Consider the following 12,396-nt stretch of genomic DNA (forward strand, 5'->3'; position numbering starts at 1 on the left):
GATGGCCCCCCCGCCTCCTAGAAGTCCCCCCGTCCACACTGAATAGGGAACACCTATGTAACCAACAGGGTACTGAAGAAATCAAAGAGAATTCTGAGGCTGGGTCACACAGAAGACACTGTGACTTCTGCCTTAATGGCTCTTCAACTCCTTGCTCTGGGGGATGCAAAATCATGAGGACACTCTGTAAGTCCTAAGAAAAGGTCCATGTGACTGGGAAGCTCATGAACCCTCCTGCCAACCAGGCACAATCTAGCCAGGCCTGTGAGTGAACCATCTTAAAAGTAATCCACCACCCCAGGCAAGGCTTCACAGGAACCCTGCCCAGAGTCACCCAGTTAAGCCACTCCCAAATTCCTGACCCACAGAAGCTGTGAGATAATACATGTTTTAAGTTTCATGTCAATCTGTTATACTTCCATAGGTAACTAATACAGACTGATGCTTCTACTGTCTCCATTTTACAGAAGAGCCTGGGAGTGTTTAAAACTTTAAATATATCTAGGAAGAAGGATATTTTTCTTTCTGTAGAGCTTTTCTACCTCTGTGTTATTATTTGGCCATTTCCCCAAAACATTTAACTTGTAATAGTCTGGATTTTCAAATCACCCATATAGAACATTTCTTCTAGCTTTGCTTGTTAAATAGATTAGCATCCCTAAACTTAAAAAAATTTTTTTAATTCTTCACAGAAAATAAAAGTATTGATTATATAATACGTAGCCTATTTTACTAATGATTATGTCCCAGCTTGTATTCCAAATATGTAATATGGCTTATGTATAAGTAAAAATCCCCTTTTCTTATAATTTGCCTCTGTAGCTCAAGAACTAAGGCTGCTAACACAGCACATACAATTTGACTTAATTTATCTAAATGCACAGTTGTAAATGGTGGATAAAAAGCACTTCTTATATGCCAGAAGCTATTCTAAATCCTATTAAATATTAACCATTTAATCCTCACATCAACCTAGGAGGTAGGTACTATTACCCCCATTTTACAGACATATAGAGGTAAGGAAAGGTTAAGGAACTTTCTCAAAAACACACATAATCAACGGCAGAGCCACGACTGAACCCCAGCAGCAGTCTGGCTTCTGATCCTATGCTCTTAACCATAAGCCTATACTGGGTTCTCCTAATCTCTATTTCACAAAGTACTATGGGTAGGAGAAAGACCATGTGCTTTGGAATTAGAGTTATTAAGCCCTTTATATCTGTATGATTTAAACATTCTAAATCTAAACATTAGATTTAGAATCTAAACATTCTAAATCCATTTTTCTCATGTGCATAATGGGGATAAATGGGTTGCATTTTTATTTTTATGAATATTAAATGAAAACATGAATAAAAAACACCCTGTATAATGCTGACCCATAATCAATATCTATTCGTGTTTTATCTTTTCCCCAAAGGCAGATTTTTTATTAATGCCAGTGAAGCTTAAGCTTCAGAGTCCTTCACTTTCGCAGCCCAACCCAAGAACAATGTGCCTAATTGCATATTCATAACTCGTCTTCCTTTTCTTAAAAGAGGGCCTCCAAATTTTATGACCCTCAGACACCAACAAAACCTGGACCTACCTCTGCTCTTTCCATTAATTATCTCAACACTAAAGCAAGCCCAATGGGTTCCAGTCTGGGTAAGACGGAGTAAATATACTCCACCTTGTCTGTCCCACTAAATGTAGCTATAAAACCTGGACAGAATATATGCCACAGCTATCTAAGTAGCAGGAAAATAATGGAAGAACAACAAATTCTTAAGTACCATCTTCTCCATTCTCTCATGTGCTGGACTTTTAGCATTTCTGTGGTAGCAGAGAGACGCAGCAAAAACAGGAACCAAAAGGAACAAAAAATCTGAATAAGGGGAACCTTCATCTCTGATTGGTTCCAAGAGGGTGGGGCAAACCCACCTCTTTATCCTCCCACCACTTACTCCCAGACACAGGTACAATCATGGGACGTGCACAGTAAGACCATGGTAACTAAAGCCCCAGCTTTCCAACCAGAGAATCAAAATGAAAAGTGGGGAACTTCCCTGGCAGTCCAGTGGTTAAGACTTCGCCTTCCAATGCCAGGGGTGTGGGTTCAATCCCTGGTCAGGGAACTAAGACCCCACATGCCTCAGGGCCAAAAAACCAAAACATACAACAGAAGCAATATTGTAACAAATCCAATAAAGACTTAAAAAAAAATGAAAGTGGGAGATGGTAAAGAGGAGTTCTTTATTAACTCTTGGTCTCATCCCAAGCTACACACGCATGGATCTGACCCTAAGCAGTACACAAGGACATTGAGAACTGAACTACTGGATAGAGCACGGCTCAATTCTCAGATTGGCCACTGGGTGGCAAATAAGAAGACAAATCCAAATAACACTGAAAAGGCTTTCAAAACAGAACTGACCTAGAAAACAATTCACAGATATCCAGCTTGAACTTGAATCCTGAACTTAACTGAATCAATTTCCTACTAAAACTAAAATATCACAATTTTCCATAGACTTTATTAAAAAACCCGGAGTCTCATAACAAAATGTCCAGGATCGCATAGCACAGGGAGATCAGCTCGGTGCTTTGTGACCGCCTGGAGGGGTGGGATAGGGAGGGTGGGAGGGAGGGAGACGCAAGCGGGAAGAGATATGGAAATATATGTATATATATAACTGATTCATTTTGTTGTGAAGCTGAAACTAACATACCATTGTAAAGCAATTATACTCCAATAAAGATGTTAAAAAAAAAATCGTGATGAAAGTAAGCAGAGTCTAAAAAAAAAACAAAAAAAAAATGTCCAGGATAAAACCCAAAGTCAGTCAGTGTATGAAGAAAAAAGAAAAATCTCAACTTGCATAGGAAAAGATAATCAACAGACCCCAATTCTGAAACAATGCAGATGTCAAAATTATTTGACAAAGATTTTTTTTTTTTTTTGCAGTACGCAGGCCTCTCACCTTTGCGGCCTCTCCCGCTGCGGAGCACAGGCTCCGGATGCGCAGGCTCAGCGGCCATGGCTCACGGGCCCAGCCACTCTGCGTCATGTGGGATCCTCCCAGACCGGGGCACGAACCCGTGTCCCCTGCATCTGCAGGCGGACTCTCAACCACTGCGCCACCAGGGAAGCCCCCTTGACAAAGATTTTTTAAATCCTCCAACAAGTGAAGGCAAACACTCTTGAAGATGACAAAAAAAAAAAAAAGGACTTAAAGGTGGTACAGTGCTCTGGAAAAGTTTGGATATTCCTCATATAAATATGTGCTTATGATATAAATGTGCAATCCTACTTACTCCTAGGTATTAACCCAGGAGAAATCAATGCATATGTTCACACAAAAATCTCTACATGAATGCTTATGGTGGCTTTATTCATGATTGCCATAAATTGGAAATAACCTGATGGGTAAATAGATGAACTCTAATACATATATAATGGAATACCACTCAGCAGAAAAAAAGAATGGGCTATTGATGCAACAACTTGGGTGAACCTCAGGTACTACAGTAAGTGAAAAAAGCAAGTCTCAAAAGAGTCAATTTGTATCACATGCTCCAAAAGATAAAACTATTATAATGAAGAAAAAAACAGTGTTGGCAGGAGTTGGGGTTGGGAGAAGGGTATGACTACAAGTAATATAAGAAAAGTTGGAGGGGGAGGAGTGAAACTTTATAAATGTGAACATTGAACTGTTCATAAAATCTATTCATGTTTTAAATAAATAGAGTTATATACACCAAAAGCCAATTTTATTGCCAGTTAATCTAAAAAGTTTAATAAACAAAAAGTTTTAAGCCCAAAGTTTAAAAAAAATAATAAATTGCTGGAGTATTTATGAATAAAAGCATTTGTAAGAAATGAGTAGTATCAATTTACTGATTGAAAGGACATTTGGCCCATTGCACTAAAACCCAGTGGAATCAACTAAACAGCATCAGAACTGAAAATGACTTAGAAAGGTGTAATCTTACCCAATATGCTTCCTGTTCTATTGTATACACAAAACCAAGACCAAAATAGCACATGGAACGAAAATCAAAAACACTGTGTCACTGTCAGTTACCAGGCATCAACTCAGGCCTTCAAACTGAAGGATATCCAAATTACCTGAGGTAAGAATCTCTCTGTCTTTGGAAGACCCATTCCAATGTTAATAATTCCACCTGGAAATTTCAAGCTATGTTCTCCATAATACCATCTTTGCAGTGTTTTCATCTTCTCTACCACATTAAGAAAAAGGTGAGGAAATTTTACTTCCAGAAAGGTGATACAAACATACTTATCCCTAATGCTCTCACTAAATACAACTAAAAACACTAGACACTACATATCAAACAATCATAAGAAGACTCTGAAAGGAGGAAAAAAAGACAAGCTAGCTAGGGACTTCACGACCCAAGGAGCAACACAGTTTTGAGATCCCTGGTTCTTCTTTTCATCCTGTATGTCCTAGACTTGGAACTGAAGAAGCCAGCAACCCAGAAATGCCAATGAGGCGCAGACCAAAAAGTCCCAACAAAGGTCCACTCTCTCCAGCCAAAGGACCAGGAAAGCCTAGCAAGACAGAAAACTTTTAGACAACAACTGTACTACCTGAGACAAACATGACAGAAAAAACTATGGTCCCCAACACCCACAATGGAGGAGTGTGTTAGAAGGACGAGTAGGGAGGTGGGATTTTCATCCTATCAGACAGTAACAAGTCCAAGTCCTCCCTCGCCCCCTCCATATAGAGAGTCAATGGAGATCATGTGCAGACATAAACTTTCACCTCCCACCTAGCAGTAATAATGTTTCCCTCTCTTTCCCCACTTGGGTGGTATCAGAAGAGGCCTAGTGAAGACACATCAGGATTTTGACCACTGCCCAGCAGTAAAGAGGCCACCACTGACCCTGACCCTTGGTGTCAGTGGAGGCCATGCATAAAGCAGTAATGAGACACTCCTGACCCTTCCAGCTGCAGTGGTATCCTCAGAGGCCTACTGACGAATGGGACCTCCCACCTCTGCCCAGAAGTACCAAGGAGTCCCTCTCTACCTTGGATGTCAACGGAGGCCAAGTGGGGAAAACTTGATTTCTCTTCCAACCTGGCAGCAAAAATATGGTGCCATTCCTTCCCCCTGCTACAGCAGTGTCAGAGGAAGTCAGCTAAAACAGGAGGTTTATGTAAGATCCAAAGATTCACAAGATAATGCCCAAAATATCCAGGTTTCAATTGAAAGTCACTTCACATACCAAAAGCAAGACTGTCTCAACTTGAATGAAAAAAAAAAAAAAACAATTAACAGATGATAAATTAAAGATGAGACGTTAAAATTATCTGACAAAGATTTTGAAGCAGCCATTATTAAAAAAATGTTTCAGTGAGCAGCTGCAAACATACCTGAAACAAATGAAAACATAATATGTCTCAGCAAACAAATAGAAGATATAAAAAAGAACTAAATGGAAATTTTGGAACTGAGAATCACAATAACCAAAATTTAAAACTTAAAGAATGGGCACAAAGGCAGAGTGGAGGTGACAGAGGAAAGGATCAGTGAATTAGAAAAGAAAACAATAGATATTACGCAACTGGAACAAAAGAAAGAAAAATTTCTAAAAATTCTAAACAGAGCCTCAGGGATCTATGAAACAATAACAAAAGTTTAAAATCCATGTTATTGCAATCCAGGAAGGAAGGACAAAAACGGGTAAGGCTGAGAAAGTGCTCAAGCAAATAACGGTTGAAAACTTTCCAAATCTGGCAAGCAACATATACCAAGATACATCATAATCAAACTAGAAACCATGGAGATGAGAAGGCAGTGGCAATTTTTCAAGTGCTTAAAGAACAGAACTGTCAACCGAGAATCCTCTACCCAGTGAAAATACCCCTCAGGAAGGAAATGAAAATAAAGACATTATCGGATGAAGGAAAACTCAAGAGAATTTTCACCAACAGACCTAACCAAAAAGAGCAGCTAAAGAAATGTAATAAACAAAAAGGAAAAAACAAAAGAAGGAACCTCAGAATATAAAAAAGAAAAAAGAACATAAGCAAAAATATGGGTAAATACAATATGCTTTCCTTCTTCTCTTGACTTTTCTAAATTATTTTTGATGGTTTTAACAAATTATAACAGTGTCTAATACAGTTCTAAATGTATGTAAAGTATTTAAGACACTTATTATAAATGCAGGAAGTAAAGAAAGAGGAAGTAAATGTACTAACTAAAAAGCCAGATTGGCAGTGGGTTAAAAAACATGATCTAACTATATGCTACCAAAAACTCACTTCAAATATAGTGACATAGGTAGGTCAAAGTAAAAGAATGTAAATGGCATATCCTGCAAACATTAATCAAAATAAAGGAAGAATGCTATATTAATCAGAAAAGTAGACTTCAAAGAAAATCACCAGACACAGGGAGAGGGACATTAAGGGCCTCATGATAAAAGGGTCATACCACCAAGAAGATACAGCAATCCTATAATATGTATGTACTAATAACAGATCTATAAAATATGTAAAATAAAAACCTATCGAACTGATATGAGAGTGTGAGACGTCAACAAACCTCTCTCAGGAATTGACTGAATGACTGGAGAGAAAATCAGAATATACAAGATCTCAACAACATCATCAAACTACAGGATCTAATCAACATTTATACAACACTTGACCCAACAACAGCAGAATACACATTCTTTTTCAAGTGCCCAAGGAATACATACCAAGAAAGACTATATGCTACCCTATAAAACAAGTTCATCAACAAATTTAAAGAAATTAAAATCTTAGGAGTGTGTTCTCTGATCACAAAAGAATCAAATTATAAGTCATTAACAAAGATAACAGGAAAACTCCTTAACGCTTGAAAACTAACAATATACTTACACATAATCCATGAATCAAAAGTCTCAAGGGAAATTTTTTTAAAAACACATTGAACTGAAGGAAAATGAAAATACAGCCTAACAAAATTTGTGGAAACTAGCAAAAGCAGTGCTGAGAGGGGAGGCTGTAGCACTCTTGCAGCTTTCTCTTGGAAAAGAAAATCTTCCAAATCAGTAATTTAAATTCCCACCTCAAGAACCTTGAAAAAGATCCAAATAAACCCAAACAAGTAGAAATTAAGGAAATAATAAAGAGATGAAATAAATGAAATTAAAAATAGAAAAATGATTTTGGTATTACCTTGATACCAAAACCAGACAAAGATAGTACCAAAAAGAAAAACTATACAACAATATCCCTCATTAGCACCGATGCAAGAATCCTTAACAAAATATTAGCAAATAGAATTCAACAATATATAAAAAGAATTATATAGCATAACCAGAGATTTATTTCAGGAATGCAAGGATAGTTCGATATTCAAAAATCAATTAATATAATCCACCACATTAACTGGTAAAAAGAGAAATATCATATGATCATATCAATTGATTCAGGAAAAGTACTCAACAAAATTCAACATCCATTCCTGATAAAAATTTTCAGTAAGAGGAATTGAGGAAAATTTCTTCAATGTGATGAAGAGCATCTAAAAATAACGTATAGCTAACATTCTAACACTAAAATATTGAATGCCTGTTTCCTAAGATCAGGGACAACGCAAAAATATCCACTCTCATTACTCTTATTATGTAGTGCTGGTAGTTCTGCCAGTACAGTTAATCAAGGAAAGGAATAAAAGGCATATAATCCTGAAAAGAAGAAATAAAACCATCCCTATTTGCAGATGACATGATTGTCTATATGGAAAATTCCAAGGAATCTATAAAAACAATTTCTAAAATGAGTATGTGAACTTATAAGGTCATAAGTTAAACATACAAAAATCAATTATATTTTTATTTATGAGCAACGAACATATGGCCATCAAAATTAACGTTTTTATATACTAGAAGTAAACATGTAGACACCAAAATTAAAAATACAATAAATACCATTGGATTTCCCTGGCAGTCCAGTGGTTAAGACTCTGCGCTTCTAATGCAGGGGGCACGGGTTCTATCCCTGGCCGGGGAACTAAGATCCCACATGCCGCACGGCACAGCCAAAAAACTAAATAAAAATAAAAATGTAATACCATGTACAGTAGTTTTTAAAATGAAGTAATTAATTGTAAATCTAATAAAATAAAATAAAATATATAAAATATGTAAATAAAATAAAATATATCTAATAAAAATATGTCCAACACACAGACATCCAACACACGGATGCTGAAAAGTACAAAATGCTGATGAAAAAAAATCAAAGATCTAAATAAATGAAGAGATACACTGTGTTCAAGAAATGGAAGACTAAACATAATAAAAATGTAAATTCTCCCCAAACTGATATACAGATTTAACACAATTCCTTTAAAAAAAATTTCCCAGCAAGATTTTTGAAGATGCAGTAGATAGAGACAAGATTAGTCTAGACTTTATACAGAAAGGCAAGCAACTAGAATAGCTAAAACAATTTTGAAAAAGAAGAATGAAATCAGTCTATCTGATTTCAAGACCTAATATATAGCTACAGTAATAATTAAGAATGCATGATATTGCTGGAGGAGCAGACACAATAGATCAATGAAACAGAATAGAGAATAGAGAACCAGAAATAGACCCATATAAATATGCCTACCTTATTTTTGACCAAGGCACAAAAGCAACTCAATAGAGGAAGGTTAGCTTTCAAACCAATGGTGCTGGAGCAACTGGACATCCATAGGTCCATCCAAAGGACCTCAAGCTAAGAAACACATCTTATACAAACATTAACTCACAATGAATCATGAACTTAAATGTCAAACACAAAACTATAAAGAGAAAAAGAGGGAAAAAAAAGTCTTCAGAATGTAGGGCTAGGTAAAGAGTTCTTGGACTTGGACTTGACACCAAAAACACAATCCATAAAAGGAAAAAGTGATAAACTGAACTCCAACAAAATTCAAAACTTTTGCTCTGCCAAAAACCCTATAAAGAAGACGAAAAGGTAAGATATAGATTCGGAAAAAATACATGCCAACCACATATCTGACAACTATTATCTAGAATACATAAAGAACTCTCAAAACACAACAGTAAAAAAACCCAAACAATCCAATTAGAAAATGAACAAAATTAATGAAAAGACATTCTACCACAGAGTATACAGTTGACCCTTAAACAACACAGGGGTTAGGGGTGCCAACCCCCTCTCCCCACCACACAATCAAAAATTGTGTGTGACTTTACTGTCGACCCTCTGTGGTTTCAACCAACCATAGATTGTGTAGTACTGTGTTAACATATTTACTGGAAAAAAATCAATGTTTCAGTGGACCTGCACAGTTCAAACCCACATTAAGAGTCAACTGTATTGATACACACACTTGCATGAATCTCCAGAGAATTATGCTGAATGAAAATAAGTCAATCTCAAAAGACTATGTACCATACAACCTTATTTCTATAACATTCCTAAAGTGACAAAATTACAAAAATGGGAAACAGATTAGCGGTTGCAAGCAATTATAAAGGGGGAGAGGGCAAGAGGGAAGTGGATGTGACAATAAGAAAGGCAACATGAGGTACCCTCGAGGTGATGGAAACGTTCTACATATTGTCTGTATATATGCTGATACTCTGGCTGTGATATTTTACCATAGTTTTGCAAAAAGTTATCACTGGGGGGAACATGAATAAAAGGTACATGGGATCTCTCCGTATAATTTTTGATAACTGCACATGAATTGACAATTATCTTGAAATTAAAAGTTTAGTTAAAAAACTATAAAGCAATAGTGATACAACAACAACAGCAAACAAAAAGCAGGTGAGAAGTGTGTACTTCTTCATGTTCTCATTCTTGGGGTAAGAGTCTCCTTGCAAGGCCTTGGACTAGGATTACCAAGTCAAATTTACTCTCACTCTACATTCCTCCTTAGCTAACATCATTCATTCTGGAGGTTTCAATTACCTTACGCCATTCTTCTCTTCAGAAGTCCAGCCAACAGATCTGCTTCTCTTGGGGCTGTCCCTGTTTCGGTAGTTGTCACTATATCATCAATGCATCAGATGTTACTGTTAATGTGTGGTTTCCTCTGTCTCACTCTCACACATCTAGTCAATCATAAAAACCATTAATTCAAGTTTCTAAATACATGGTAAATCAGTCCATTTCTTCTCATCTTCACTGCCACCTCCTGGTCTAAGCTACGACTATAACAATCTCTTGACTGACTTCTTCATCCCCATTTGTGCCTCCCTCAAAAGCATCCCTCCTGTAGGAACCAAACTGATCTTTACAAAACATAAATACAAACCCCTCACTCTCTAGCTGAAAATCTTTCAATGTTATCCACTATGCTTGCAGTAATCTCATCAAAGCACACAAGGTACCACATATTCTGGTTTCCACCACAATGATTCCACCCTTCTCGCTCTTTTCTAAAATCCAGTCATACTATTCTTCTAGTTTCTCCTAGACATCCTGCTTTTTCTCACCTCAGGGCCTCTGCATTCCCTCCCACCATTCCCAGCCCAATCTACCTAATTTTCTACTCATCGGATCTTATCTATCACTTCCTCCAAGACAGGTTTTCCTGAACCTTCAGACGAGGATAGGTCCCTTATTGAATAATGAAAGAGATACCTATACAGTACTGTACAACTTCAAATAAATCTAATTAAAGTGTTTTAATAAAAAGAATCAAATAATTCTAAGATTCATACAAAGATAATATCTAAGGTATAAATAATATATTTCAATTCACAAGTCATACATATTTGCTTTGGTGATTTATTTAGGTTAATTTAGACCTACTTGATAAAGACACTTAACATCCATTTTCTTTGGAACTTTCTAAATATGAAATACAATAGTAATAATTCTCCTAGTAAGAAGCTTTGTCATTCATAGTCAAATCTGTGACCGTGATCTCAGATTTCTAGCCTGCAGAACTGTGAGAAATAAATGTTTGTTGTTTACAAGCCACCCAGTCTGTGATACTTTGTCATAGCACCTTGAATTGACTAAGACAGAAAACTGGTACTCAAAGTGTGGTGCTGCTATAACAAATACCTAAAAATGTGAAGTGGCTTTGGAACTGACAGTAATGGGTAGAGGCTGGAAGAGTTTTGAAGTGCATGCTAGAAAAAGCCTACTTTACAGTGAACAGACCATTAAAAGCTATTCTAGTGAGGGCTCAAAAGAAGAGCTGCAGAGAAAGCCTCAGTCTTGCCTAAAGAACACCTAAGTGGCCTTGAACAGAATGTTGGTGGAAAGATGGACAGTGAAGGCCATTCTGATGAGGTCTCCGATGGAAATGAGGAACATGTTATTGGAAACTGAAGGAAAGGCAATCCTTGTTAAAAAGCAGCAAAGAACGAGGCTAAACTGCCCTCACGTCCTAGTGTTTTGTGGAAAACAGAGCTTGTGGTTCTATCTTGTGCAAGATAGAAATAGCCAACAAAACTGGCTATCTGGCTGAACCTTTTTCTAAGCAAAGTGTTGAAGGTACCATCTGGCTTCCCTCGAATGTTATAGTAAAACGTGAAGAAGAAAGAGATGACTTAAAGACAGAATTTGCAATCAAAAGGGAAGCAGAAATTTAAAATTTGGGAAACTCTCAGCTTATCCATATTACAAAAAATAAGCAAGCATATTTGGGAAAGACCACTAAGGGTGTGGCCAAAAGACCTTTTGATGAGAAGATGAGTATGCATATGAACCAGGGGTTTAATCAGCCACCCCAGCAAGAAAACTGCAATTTGAACTCGAGGGGAAGGAGACAGGAACAAATGAAGGTTGGCTGTCAGACTTCTTGAAATTCATAGACGGGAACCATAGAGCTATTCTGCTTCAAATGTGTGATATTCAGCACGAGGTAATTCAGAGATCATCAGGGCTTCCGGCTCAGTTTCAAAAGTGGGGAGGGCATAACCTGGGTTTCAACAGGCCAGAAGACTCCCACCCAAAGCCATGGGAGACAGACCCCTCCCCGGCAGAGCTGTGGGAAAGTGGCTATCTTCATCTAGATTTCAAGGGAAGGAGCCACTTGGAGGCACAAGACCCAAGCAGAAGGCACCACGGCAAGGGCAAGGCCACCAGAGACCTCACCAGGGCAGTGCCCAGCAGAGCTGTGAGGGCGGGGCTGCAGGTCCCTACAACTCCAAACCAGCAGAGCCACGGGTGTACCATTCCCACCCTGGAGAGAGCCTGTGGGACTGCACCCAGCAAAGCCCTGGGGGCAGGGACGCTCTAGTGTGTCCAGAAAGTGGGGCTCCTGCCTCAGTGGGCCTGGCAGGCAGAGCATCAAATTAAAGAAGATTATTCTTGAGCCTTAAGATTTGATGCTGTTTGCCCTGTTGGGTTCTGACTTGCTTAGGAACTATCACCCCCTTGTTTCCTACTTCTCCTTCTTAGAATG

At 37.8% G+C, this 12,396-nt stretch overlaps 1 protein-coding gene across 4 annotated transcripts in view; it reads right to left on the reverse strand.

Annotated features, from left to right (window-relative positions):
* Positions 1-12,396, reverse strand: part of BBX (BBX high mobility group box domain containing) — a 281,965-nt gene that overhangs the window by 187,377 nt on the left and 82,192 nt on the right. The window contains exon 3 of one of the 4 annotated variants that reach the window (XM_060150647.1): positions 9,945-10,022. The exons of the other annotated variants lie outside the window; for them this stretch is intronic. The gene's annotated coding sequence lies outside the window, so the exon portion shown is untranslated. The remainder of the gene's footprint in view (positions 1-9,944; positions 10,023-12,396) is intronic. 4 annotated transcript variants of the gene reach the window in all.

The sequence above is a fragment of the Lagenorhynchus albirostris genome, chromosome 5 (genome assembly GCF_949774975.1).
Source record: "Lagenorhynchus albirostris chromosome 5, mLagAlb1.1, whole genome shotgun sequence".
NCBI lineage: Eukaryota > Metazoa > Chordata > Mammalia > Artiodactyla > Delphinidae > Lagenorhynchus > Lagenorhynchus albirostris.